Below are 12,830 nucleotides of genomic sequence, written 5' to 3'. Positions count from 1 at the left end.
CAATAGTAACAGCAACATTCGACAGCAACAATTTCTGCAACGGAAACAAAAGTGTTAGTATCAACAAACTTCTCGCAAATAGGAAAATTGCAATATAACAGCGGTATATATTGCATCAATTGTGGCAATAACAACCAGCAGCAGTAACCTTATTAAAAATGACTATTCTACAGGCGAAGATCGCTCAGACCGAAAATTGTATCATCAGGCACTACAAGACCCACAAAAGACTGCACCATCGATAGTTGCAAGTCGCAGCTCTAACCGAAGAACGATCAACTGCAGCAGCCAAAACTGCAACACCAATGGTCTCGGCTATCGGAATGTCACAGCAATGAAACCTAAACGAAAATCTTACCCCCGCAAACCGCGACAGCAATCTGAAAGACTCAGGGAATAATTGCAAACAACTAGAACTGCCACAAATAATCGCAGCATTCCTTTCCATAAAAACAGCAACATTTCTACAGGCGAAAATCCCTCAGGCCGAAAATTGCATCATCAAGTACTGCTGGGCCCACAAAAGACTGCACCATCGATAGCTGCAAAAACGTAGCTCCGTCTGAGGACTAATAAACTGCAGCAACCAAAACTGTAACACCAACAGTCTCAGCCATCGAAATGTCAGAGCAATGAAACCCAACAGAACCTACCCCCAAAATCGCGACAACAATCTGAGAGATTCTGTCTGAAAAAAACGACTGCTCCATCAGCAGTGGCATCAAGGTCGACAGCCCAAGTTGTTAGCTTCCCATTTATGTGTATAACCTGGTCATAATAGTAATGACAGCAAGGAAAATTAAAATTATCCTTAACGGCCGCTCCCATCAGAAGTATAATTAACACTTTCGGCCAGTAATTGTGGCAATAACAGCCAGCAGTAGTAATCTCCTTAAGAGTGACAGATCTGCATCAACAAGTGCTGCAAAGTCTATAAAGGACTGCACCATCGATAGCCGCAACTCACAGCTATACCAAAAGATCAATCGGCTGCAGTAGTCAAAACTGCAACCTCACCGGTCTCAGCCATCGAGACGTCACAACGATGACTGCAAAATGCCTGATGTTGTAATGGCCAAATTTCGACAACAACACAAGAAACTTATTTTCAAATTGCGACAACAATCTGAAAAAAGATCTTGGGAATATGCAACAACTAAATTTATAGCAATAGTTGCAGCGTTCTTTCCCATGAGAAACAGCAACAAAAGGCGGCCATAACAACAATTACAGCATGAAAAACTGGACATCTACAATGGTCAAAATCGCAACAGTAACGCAAAAACTTCTTTTCAAAATTGCGACAAAAATCTGAAAAAAACTCAGGGAGAATGCAATAACTAAATTCATAACGATAATTGCAGTCTTCTTTCTTATGAAAACAGCAACAAAAAACGGCGATAACAACAATTACAACAAGAAAAACTGGACATATACAATGTCACAGGACCCCTGTTTAAAAATTGCAACAACAATAGTTGCAGTGAATCATAAAGGCAATCGAAATTGCCGCAACATTCTGAAGATTGAAGTTGCTGGTCCACAGCGCGGTTATAACAAAACAGCGACACATACATAACAGCTGCCATGGCAACGGCCATTCGCCCCCGTGCTCAGCACACATGTGCCAGTTGTCATGTCAAGTACCAATTGTCTCTGTGCGCAGCATACAGCCATAACAGCTTGGACAACAAAAAATCGAAATATCACCAATTTCCCAGGGACCTATGTCCAAATCTTCCAAATTAGTCGTCGAGCAAGCCTGCGCAACGCACAGCGGTAGTTATCTTCCTAACCAATAACACACATATAGTGACCGCATCCGCCATATAGTAAAACAATTTCCATAAACTTCGACGGCAGCTAAAAATTTCTCCTTTATTTTCCTCTGTAGGTATTAAATAAAGCCCATTTGGCGAAACAAAAAACGACAGCAGCAAAATCTCTCTTCATTCTCCTCTGTATTTATCAATTAACGCCCAAGAAACGTCCATTCGGCGAAATAACACTCCAATAGTAATCGGCGCCATCGGCCGCCTCAGTCAATGCATCACAGAAACGCGAGTGTGTCTCAAAACTGCCCTGCTTGAACGCCAAAATATTAGTTGCATCAAAAAGGCCATTAGTCACACTGCCAGCCCTCCTCTAATGCCAGTATATCCCCTACACAGGTAGTCCTTCGAGTGTAGGGTGGCCATATCATCCCGTCCTCGACCCTCTCCAACATTCCAGCACCTTGTCACAACACACTGCCACACAGACAGCCGACCGCCAATATCCAGCCACACCAGAAAGCTGAAATTCACAGTCGCAGCAATTCTCCTATCCACCGGGAAAAACACAAAGGTTGGAAAACAGTATTAAGGCTTTCACAGCCCGGGACGGATACCCTTCCTGCAAAGTGTGTGAAATTTGCAGGAAATTATTTATAAAAGAAACTCCTGCCCGTTGTGTTGCCGGTTGGCCTGTCCTTATATGACCAGCTGGTCTATCCAAAGGGTAGATAAATCTATCTGTCTTTACATTAATCGATTTCCAATAAGGCATATCGATAACAATTCTGAGTCGTGAAGAAACTCATGGTATGTTAAACAGGGTTATCAAAAAACTATAAGTCCATTAAGGGAAAGTCGTCGAAGTCGTACTATCAATTGCAGATCTCCTCTCAGGAAAAATCATATATAGGATTATAATAGTAAAAATCAATAAAATTATAATAAAATAAGAACAATCTGAAATAAGAAAGTGGAGAGAGCAGTGGCGTCATATACTAGAAGATTGGCGCGAAAAATCGTTCTTCGGGGAGCCCCAGCGGAAGCTACCTATGTGCAAAACCGATGAACTATCAGGATCAATAGAAATCAGTATTCCTTCCTAAATGCAGAATCTGTTACGCACAGAAATTCCCTGTTGGAAGTCGTCATTAGTTGGCAGGAAATCGTTTTGTATAACAGAAAAATAAAAGAGAAGAAAATATTCTCCCTTCGATCTCGTGTGAAGGTCCCTTTTTTCCTCATCCCATGTCCAATCACCCTGGACAATGACTGCCGATGCCCCGACTAATGAATTATCGATGACTTTCCTTTTTCGGCGGGAAGGCCTCCTCTGGATTTCTCGTCCACAAACCTTAGACATTTTCATCCTGTACTTAACTACCTTGGTCGATGGCCGGCTCCTTTGCCGTTGTTGCACTTCAATCGGAATTCGATAATCGAAATTTGAATTAAACCGAAATACATGAAGAAAAAGTCAGTCGGCGTCTAACATTCAGAGAGAAAATACATAAAACCTGTAAGGGAATTCAAACTCTGGTCCTGTACCTCCTGAATTCCTCATCACGTATTATTCTAGTCAATATTCATAAAGACTATCGTAAATTGCCCATACATACAAGCGTGAGGGTTTATGAAAAAAGCCCGTCAGATCGTGTCTGAGTTCCGTGTGTCGGAGCCAGTCATTCAAGTAAACTGCACAAGGGCGTATAGACCCTTAACCTGTGTGTGTGTGAAAATTAATTATCCGTGTGATTAGTGCAAACCAGTCGTGTTCGAAAATCAGATCTAAAAGATCTATTGTGTTCATTGCGAAAGACAGGTGTGTCAGAGCGTTATTCCTTGCATCAAAGGAATCACTGTGTCCTGTCTATGACCACCTCATAAGTGTCTCTGTTCTCTCTTACCTCCATCCGCAGTATGTCCGGCATAGTCCTGTCTCAACAGGTGTTTCCCACCACCCGTGAAGCCTTTCGTGAATTTATTCTGTCTGTCAGGGGTGCTACTGCATCACCTGTCACTATCTGCATCACCTGTCAAAAAAATAAAACTAGAAATCGATAATGAAGAAACCGAATGCGGCGCCGGAAAAGAAGGCGAAGCGAGAACCCGTGCGGTCCGTAATGGAAAAGGGTCCAATAATGGTCCTAGGTAAGTCATGTGTTACAATAGTTTTCCGTCTGTGTCTTATTTCCGACCTCCAGTAGTCCAAATGTCCGGTCGGACACACCCGCTTCGGATGTATCTGTGAGCAATCTGACAAAAAAGTTTGGATCTCGTACGGTTACTCCGTCCACTAGTCTATGTGTTCCCTTTCCAACACCCAGGTATGACAGTGATAGTCAGCCCATTTTTCTAAGTCAGGAATCTCAACTTATCTCCCTCACTTCTTTCCTTAGTCCATCGATTAGTCTACATGCAAGTGACTTTTCCGACTCAGAGTCCACCATCTCTACGTCCGTAACTGAAAATGACTTCCCCGATTCAGTGTCTACCATTTCCACACTCGTAACCGCAAGAGAGGCTCCGCCTGTCCTCCAGCAACCGCAACCGAATATGCACAGCGATGAGGACCTCTGGTGTAACTGGGATTCCTGGCAGCCCGTCTCTTAATATCATCGTCACAACTGGCTGCCTTATAGTGTCACCTATTCCCGGGGTTTGCCCACCAGTATTACCTATCGTCGTCAAAATATAAATTATCAGTGGTGTCGTCCCGGCTATACACCTCGTACGCCCTCATATATACGTCATAATTCTTCTCTTCGTTTCAGACTAACGCCACCACGTTATTAATTGTGCCTCACACATGTGAGGTCATTACTTCTCCAATTCCTTTCGTCCTATTCATTTCCTCCTCCTACCCATCCCTTCATATTGTTCTTATGTAGTCAAGGCCAGAGGATCTAGCAACCTTATAGCAGGAAACTGGAACCTCCCTTTCCACGGTTTCCCCCGCCTATCCTATTGTCAATCTGCAAAGGACTATCCCCAGTTCTTTGGGTTGTCAATGCCCGCGGATCCGGCAACCCTATGGTAGGTAACTGGAGCCCCCCTATCCACGGTTTCCCCCGCCTATCCTGTCGTCATCATCACAACATCTATCCCCAGTTAGCCATAAGGGCCGCGTGGCGATTCTCAGTCCTATCCTCTGACCGTCATAAATCATTCCAGATCTCCCAAATTCATTAATCAATTCTCCCAGATTCCCTAAAACCTACCCCTCACCTGTCTTCCTCTAAAGTAATTCCCATCTCATAACTAGTAGGCAAGCCCTATGTCACGTCAGACTGGAAAATTTCCAATCTCGAAGATAAAAGGGGGTTGAAAATTAAAGCAGTAACTTTAAAGGAACCGGAAAAGGCCAGTCCGGGTAAGTATGAGGTCAAGGAGGGTAAGTAGAAGGTCAAAAGGAGTACGCAGAAGGTCACAAGTGCAAATGTGCCCGTCTCCAGGGTCAACGTATTGCAATAGTCAAGGTCCCAACTACCAGGCGAAAATCACCTCGAAATATTCTCCGAACGACAAGCAAAAGTCCTGAGAGTTCTTGTCATAATGGCCGTAATTTCAACAGTACATCGGCCTCTCTGCCATAGCGCCAGTCCCGCAATAGTAACAGCAACATTCGACAGCAACAATTTCTGCAACGGAAACAAAAGTGTTAGTATCAACAAACTTCTCGCAAATAGGAAAATTGCAATATAACAGCGGTATATATTGCATCAATTGTGGCAATAACAACCAGCAGCAGTAACCTTATTAAAAATGACTATTCTACAGGCGAAGATCGCTCAGACCGAAAATTGTATCATCAGGCACTACAAGACCCACAAAAGACTGCACCATCGATAGCTGCAAGTCGCAGCTCTAACCGAAGAACGATCAACTGCAGCAGCCAAAACTGCAACACCAATGGTCTCGGCTATCGGAATGTCACAGCAATGAAACCTAAACGAAAATCTTACCCCCGCAAACCGCGACAGCAATCTGAAAGACTCAGGGAATAATTGCAAACAACTAGAACTGCCACAAATAATCGCAGCATTCCTTTCCATAAAAACAGCAACATTTCTACAGGCGAAAATCCCTCAGGCCGAAAATTGCATCATCAAGTACTGCTGGGCCCACAAAAGACTGCACCATCGATAGCTGCAAAAACGTAGCTCCGTCTGAGGACTAATAAACTGCAGCAACCAAAACTGTAACACCAACAGTCTCAGCCATCGAAATGTCAGAGCAATGAAACCCAACAGAACCTACCCCCAAAATCGCGACAACAATCTGAGAGATTCTGTCTGAAAAAAACGACTGCTCCATCAGCAGTGGCATCAAGGTCGACAGCCCAAGTTGTTAGCTTCCCATTTATGTGTATAACCTGGTCATAATAGTAATGACAGCAAGGAAAATTAAAATTATCCTTAACGGCCGCTCCCATCAGAAGTATAATTAACACTTTCGGCCAGTAATTGTGGCAATAACAGCCAGCAGTAGTAATCTCCTTAAGAGTGACAGATCTGCATCAACAAGTGCTGCAAAGTCTATAAAGGACTGCACCATCGATAGCCGCAACTCACAGCTATACCAAAAGATCAATCGGCTGCAGTAGTCAAAACTGCAACCTCACCGGTCTCAGCCATCGAGACGTCACAACGATGACTGCAAAATGCCTGATGTTGTAATGGCCAAATTTCGACAACAACACAAGAAACTTATTTTCAAATTGCGACAACAATCTGAAAAAAGATCTTGGGAATATGCAACAACTAAATTTATAGCAATAGTTGCAGCGTTCTTTCCCATGAGAAACAGCAACAAAAGGCGGCCATAACAACAATTACAGCATGAAAAACTGGACATCTACAATGGTCAAAATCGCAACAGTAACGCAAAAACTTCTTTTCAAAATTGCGACAAAAATCTGAAAAAAACTCAGGGAGAATGCAATAACTAAATTCATAACGATAATTGCAGTCTTCTTTCTTATGAAAACAGCAACAAAAAACGGCGATAACAACAATTACAACAAGAAAAACTGGACATATACAATGTCACAGGACCCCTGTTTAAAAATTGCAACAACAATAGTTGCAGTGAATCATAAAGGCAATCGAAATTGCCGCAACATTCTGAAGATTGAAGTTGCTGGTCCACAGCGCGGTTATAACAAAACAGCGACACATACATAACAGCTGCCATGGCAACGGCCATTCGCCCCCGTGCTCAGCACACATGTGCCAGTTGTCATGTCAAGTACCAATTGTCTCTGTGCGCAGCATACAGCCATAACAGCTTGGACAACAAAAAATCGAAATATCACCAATTTCCCAGGGACCTATGTCCAAATCTTCCAAATTAGTCGTCGAGCAAGCCTGCGCAACGCACAGCGGTAGTTATCTTCCTAACCAATAACACACATATAGTGACCGCATCCGCCATATAGTAAAACAATTTCCATAAACTTCGACGGCAGCTAAAAATTTCTCCTTTATTTTCCTCTGTAGGTATTAAATAAAGCCCATTTGGCGAAACAAAAAACGACAGCAGCAAAATCTCTCTTCATTCTCCTCTGTATTTATCAATTAACGCCCAAGAAACGTCCATTCGGCGAAATAACACTCCAATAGTAATCGGCGCCATCGGCCGCCTCAGTCAATGCATCACAGAAACGCGAGTGTGTCTCAAAACTGCCCTGCTTGAACGCCAAAATATTAGTTGCATCAAAAAGGCCATTAGTCACACTGCCAGCCCTCCTCTAATGCCAGTATATCCCCTACACAGGTAGTCCTTCGAGTGTAGGGTGGCCATATCATCCCGTCCTCGACCCTCTCCAACATTCCAGCACCTTGTCACAACACACTGCCACACAGACAGCCGACCGCCAATATCCAGCCACACCAGAAAGCTGAAATTCACAGTCGCAGCAATTCTCCTATCCACCGGGAAAAACACAAAGGTTGGAAAACAGTATTAAGGCTTTCACAGCCCGGGACGGATACCCTTCCTGCAAAGTGTGTGAAATTTGCAGGAAATTATTTATAAAAGAAACTCCTGCCCGTTGTGTTGCCGGTTGGCCTGTCCTTATATGACCAGCTGGTCTATCCAAAGGGTAGATAAATCTATCTGTCTTTACATTAATCGATTTCCAATAAGGCATATCGATAACAATTCTGAGTCGTGAAGAAACTCATGGTATGTTAAACAGGGTTATCAAAAAACTATAAGTCCATTAAGGGAAAGTCGTCGAAGTCGTACTATCAATTGCAGATCTCCTCTCAGGAAAAATCATATATAGGATTATAATAGTAAAAATCAATAAAATTATAATAAAATAAGAACAATCTGAAATAAGAAAGTGGAGAGAGCAGTGGCGTCATATACTAGAAGATTGGCGCGAAAAATCGTTCTTCGGGGAGCCCCAGCGGAAGCTACCTATGTGCAAAACCGATGAACTATCAGGATCAATAGAAATCAGTATTCCTTCCTAAATGCAGAATCTGTTACGCACAGAAATTCCCTGTTGGAAGTCGTCATTAGTTGGCAGGAAATCGTTTTGTATAACAGAAAAATAAAAGAAGAAAATATTCTCCCTTCGATCTCGTGTGAAGGTCCCTTTTTTCCTCATCCCATGTCCAATCACCCTGGACAATGACTGCCGATGCCCCGACTAATGAATTATCGATGACTTTCCTTTTTCGGCGGGAAGGCCTCCTCTGGATTTCTCGTCCACAAACCTTAGACATTTTCATCCTGTACTTAACTACCTTGGTCGATGGCCGGCTCCTTTGCCGTTGTTGCACTTCAATCGGAATTCGATAATCGAAATTTGAATTAAACCGAAATACATGAAGAAAAAGTCAGTCGGCGTCTAACATTCAGAGAGAAAATACATAAAACCTGTAAGGGAATTCAAACTCTGGTCCTGTACCTCCTGAATTCCTCATCACGTATTATTCTAGTCAATATTCATAAAGACTATCGTAAATTGCCCATACATACAAGCGTGAGGGTTTATGAAAAAAGCCCGTCAGATCGTGTCTGAGTTCCGTGTGTCGGAGCCAGTCATTCAAGTAAACTGCACAAGGGCGTATAGACCCTTAACCTGTGTGTGTGTGAAAATTAATTATCCGTGTGATTAGTGCAAACCAGTCGTGTTCGAAAATCAGATCTAAAAGATCTATTGTGTTCATTGCGAAAGACAGGTGTGTCAGAGCGTTATTCCTTGCATCAAAGGAATCACTGTGTCCTGTCTATGACCACCTCATAAGTGTCTCTGTTCTCTCTTACCTCCATCCGCAGTATGTCCGGCATAGTCCTGTCTCAACAGGTGTTTCCCACCACCCGTGAAGCCTTTCGTGAATTTATTCTGTCTGTCAGGGGTGCTACTGCATCACCTGTCACTATCTGCATCACCTGTCAAAAAAATAAAACTAGAAATCGATAATGAAGAAACCGAATGCGGCGCCGGAAAAGAAGGCGAAGCGAGAACCCGTGCGGTCCGTAATGGAAAAGGGTCCAATAATGGTCCTAGGTAAGTCATGTGTTACAATAGTTTTCCGTCTGTGTCTTATTTCCGACCTCCAGTAGTCCAAATGTCCGGTCGGACACACCCGCTTCGGATGTATCTGTGAGCAATCTGACAAAAAAGTTTGGATCTCGTACGGTTACTCCGTCCACTAGTCTATGTGTTCCCTTTCCAACACCCAGGTATGACAGTGATAGTCAGCCCATTTTTCTAAGTCAGGAATCTCAACTTATCTCCCTCACTTCTTTCCTTAGTCCATCGATTAGTCTACATGCAAGTGACTTTTCCGACTCAGAGTCCACCATCTCTACGTCCGTAACTGAAAATGACTTCCCCGATTCAGTGTCTACCATTTCCACACTCGTAACCGCAAGAGAGGCTCCGCCTGTCCTCCAGCAACCGCAACCGAATATGCACAGCGATGAGGACCTCTGGTGTAACTGGGATTCCTGGCAGCCCGTCTCTTAATATCATCGTCACAACTGGCTGCCTTATAGTGTCACCTATTCCCGGGGTTTGCCCACCAGTATTACCTATCGTCGTCAAAATATAAATTATCAGTGGTGTCGTCCCGGCTATACACCTCGTACGCCCTCATATATACGTCATAATTCTTCTCTTCGTTTCAGACTAACGCCACCACGTTATTAATTGTGCCTCACACATGTGAGGTCATTACTTCTCCAATTCCTTTCGTCCTATTCATTTCCTCCTCCTACCCATCCCTTCATATTGTTCTTATGTAGTCAAGGCCAGAGGATCTAGCAACCTTATAGCAGGAAACTGGAACCTCCCTTTCCACGGTTTCCCCCGCCTATCCTATTGTCAATCTGCAAAGGACTATCCCCAGTTCTTTGGGTTGTCAATGCCCGCGGATCCGGCAACCCTATGGTAGGTAACTGGAGCCCCCCTATCCACGGTTTCCCCCGCCTATCCTGTCGTCATCATCACAACATCTATCCCCAGTTAGCCATAAGGGCCGCGTGGCGATTCTCAGTCCTATCCTCTGACCGTCATAAATCATTCCAGATCTCCCAAATTCATTAATCAATTCTCCCAGATTCCCTAAAACCTACCCCTCACCTGTCTTCCTCTAAAGTAATTCCCATCTCATAACTAGTAGGCAAGCCCTATGTCACGTCAGACTGGAAAATTTCCAATCTCGAAGATAAAAGGGGGTTGAAAATTAAAGCAGTAACTTTAAAGGAACCGGAAAAGGCCAGTCCGGGTAAGTATGAGGTCAAGGAGGGTAAGTAGAAGGTCAAAAGGAGTACGCAGAAGGTCACAAGTGCAAATGTGCCCGTCTCCAGGGTCAACGTATTGCAATAGTCAAGGTCCCAACTACCAGGCGAAAATCACCTCGAAATATTCTCCGAACGACAAGCAAAAGTCCTGAGAGTTCTTGTCATAATGGCCGTAATTTCAACAGTACATCGGCCTCTCTGCCATAGCGCCAGTCCCGCAATAGTAACAGCAACATTCGACAGCAACAATTTCTGCAACGGAAACAAAAGTGTTAGTATCAACAAACTTCTCGCAAATAGGAAAATTGCAATATAACAGCGGTATATATTGCATCAATTGTGGCAATAACAACCAGCAGCAGTAACCTTATTAAAAATGACTATTCTACAGGCGAAGATCGCTCAGACCGAAAATTGTATCATCAGGCACTACAAGACCCACAAAAGACTGCACCATCGATAGTTGCAAGTCGCAGCTCTAACCGAAGAACGATCAACTGCAGCAGCCAAAACTGCAACACCAATGGTCTCGGCTATCGGAATGTCACAGCAATGAAACCTAAACGAAAATCTTACCCCCGCAAACCGCGACAGCAATCTGAAAGACTCAGGGAATAATTGCAAACAACTAGAACTGCCACAAATAATCGCAGCATTCCTTTCCATAAAAACAGCAACATTTCTACAGGCGAAAATCCCTCAGGCCGAAAATTGCATCATCAAGTACTGCTGGGCCCACAAAAGACTGCACCATCGATAGCTGCAAAAACGTAGCTCCGTCTGAGGACTAATAAACTGCAGCAACCAAAACTGTAACACCAACAGTCTCAGCCATCGAAATGTCAGAGCAATGAAACCCAACAGAACCTACCCCCAAAATCGCGACAACAATCTGAGAGATTCTGTCTGAAAAAAACGACTGCTCCATCAGCAGTGGCATCAAGGTCGACAGCCCAAGTTGTTAGCTTCCCATTTATGTGTATAACCTGGTCATAATAGTAATGACAGCAAGGAAAATTAAAATTATCCTTAACGGCCGCTCCCATCAGAAGTATAATTAACACTTTCGGCCAGTAATTGTGGCAATAACAGCCAGCAGTAGTAATCTCCTTAAGAGTGACAGATCTGCATCAACAAGTGCTGCAAAGTCTATAAAGGACTGCACCATCGATAGCCGCAACTCACAGCTATACCAAAAGATCAATCGGCTGCAGTAGTCAAAACTGCAACCTCACCGGTCTCAGCCATCGAGACGTCACAACGATGACTGCAAAATGCCTGATGTTGTAATGGCCAAATTTCGACAACAACACAAGAAACTTATTTTCAAATTGCGACAACAATCTGAAAAAAGATCTTGGGAATATGCAACAACTAAATTTATAGCAATAGTTGCAGCGTTCTTTCCCATGAGAAACAGCAACAAAAGGCGGCCATAACAACAATTACAGCATGAAAAACTGGACATCTACAATGGTCAAAATCGCAACAGTAACGCAAAAACTTCTTTTCAAAATTGCGACAAAAATCTGAAAAAAACTCAGGGAGAATGCAATAACTAAATTCATAACGATAATTGCAGTCTTCTTTCTTATGAAAACAGCAACAAAAAACGGCGATAACAACAATTACAACAAGAAAAACTGGACATATACAATGTCACAGGACCCCTGTTTAAAAATTGCAACAACAATAGTTGCAGTGAATCATAAAGGCAATCGAAATTGCCGCAACATTCTGAAGATTGAAGTTGCTGGTCCACAGCGCGGTTATAACAAAACAGCGACACATACATAACAGCTGCCATGGCAACGGCCATTCGCCCCCGTGCTCAGCACACATGTGCCAGTTGTCATGTCAAGTACCAATTGTCTCTGTGCGCAGCATACAGCCATAACAGCTTGGACAACAAAAAATCGAAATATCACCAATTTCCCAGGGACCTATGTCCAAATCTTCCAAATTAGTCGTCGAGCAAGCCTGCGCAACGCACAGCGGTAGTTATCTTCCTAACCAATAACACACATATAGTGACCGCATCCGCCATATAGTAAAACAATTTCCATAAACTTCGACGGCAGCTAAAAATTTCTCCTTTATTTTCCTCTGTAGGTATTAAATAAAGCCCATTTGGCGAAACAAAAAACGACAGCAGCAAAATCTCTCTTCATTCTCCTCTGTATTTATCAATTAACGCCCAAGAAACGTCCATTCGGCGAAATAACACTCCAATAGTAATCGGCGCCATCGGCCGCCTCAGTCAATGCATCACAGAAACGCGAGTGTGTCTCA

The 12,830-nt window shown here is 43.4% G+C and overlaps 2 long non-coding RNA genes across 4 annotated transcripts; both read left to right on the top strand.

Annotated features, from left to right (window-relative positions):
* The first annotated feature begins 3,239 nt into the window (after positions 1-3,239).
* LOC131998451 (uncharacterized) lies at positions 3,240-7,331 on the top strand. 2 transcript variants are annotated; one of them, XR_009398715.1, is made up of 4 exons: positions 3,240-3,594; positions 3,692-3,923; positions 3,977-4,099; positions 4,172-7,331. It is a non-coding gene; the product is annotated as an uncharacterized LOC131998451 (long non-coding RNA). The 2 variants fall into 2 exon arrangements; XR_009398714.1 differs by having other exon boundaries at positions 3,240-3,923.
* Positions 7,332-8,616: 1,285 nt separating this feature from the next.
* Positions 8,617-12,708, top strand: LOC131998448 (uncharacterized). Of its 2 annotated transcripts, XR_009398708.1 has the most exons (4): positions 8,617-8,971; positions 9,069-9,300; positions 9,354-9,476; positions 9,549-12,708. It is a non-coding gene; the product is annotated as an uncharacterized LOC131998448 (long non-coding RNA). The 2 variants fall into 2 exon arrangements; XR_009398707.1 differs by having other exon boundaries at positions 8,617-9,300.
* The last annotated feature ends 122 nt before the right edge of the window (positions 12,709-12,830 follow it).

The sequence above is a fragment of the Stomoxys calcitrans genome, unplaced genomic scaffold (assembly GCF_963082655.1).
Source record: "Stomoxys calcitrans unplaced genomic scaffold, idStoCalc2.1 SCAFFOLD_122, whole genome shotgun sequence".
NCBI classification, from domain to species: domain Eukaryota; kingdom Metazoa; phylum Arthropoda; class Insecta; order Diptera; family Muscidae; genus Stomoxys; species Stomoxys calcitrans.
The sequence above is the reverse complement of the archived record's forward strand: the minus strand, read 5'-3'. Positions and strand labels throughout refer to the sequence as shown.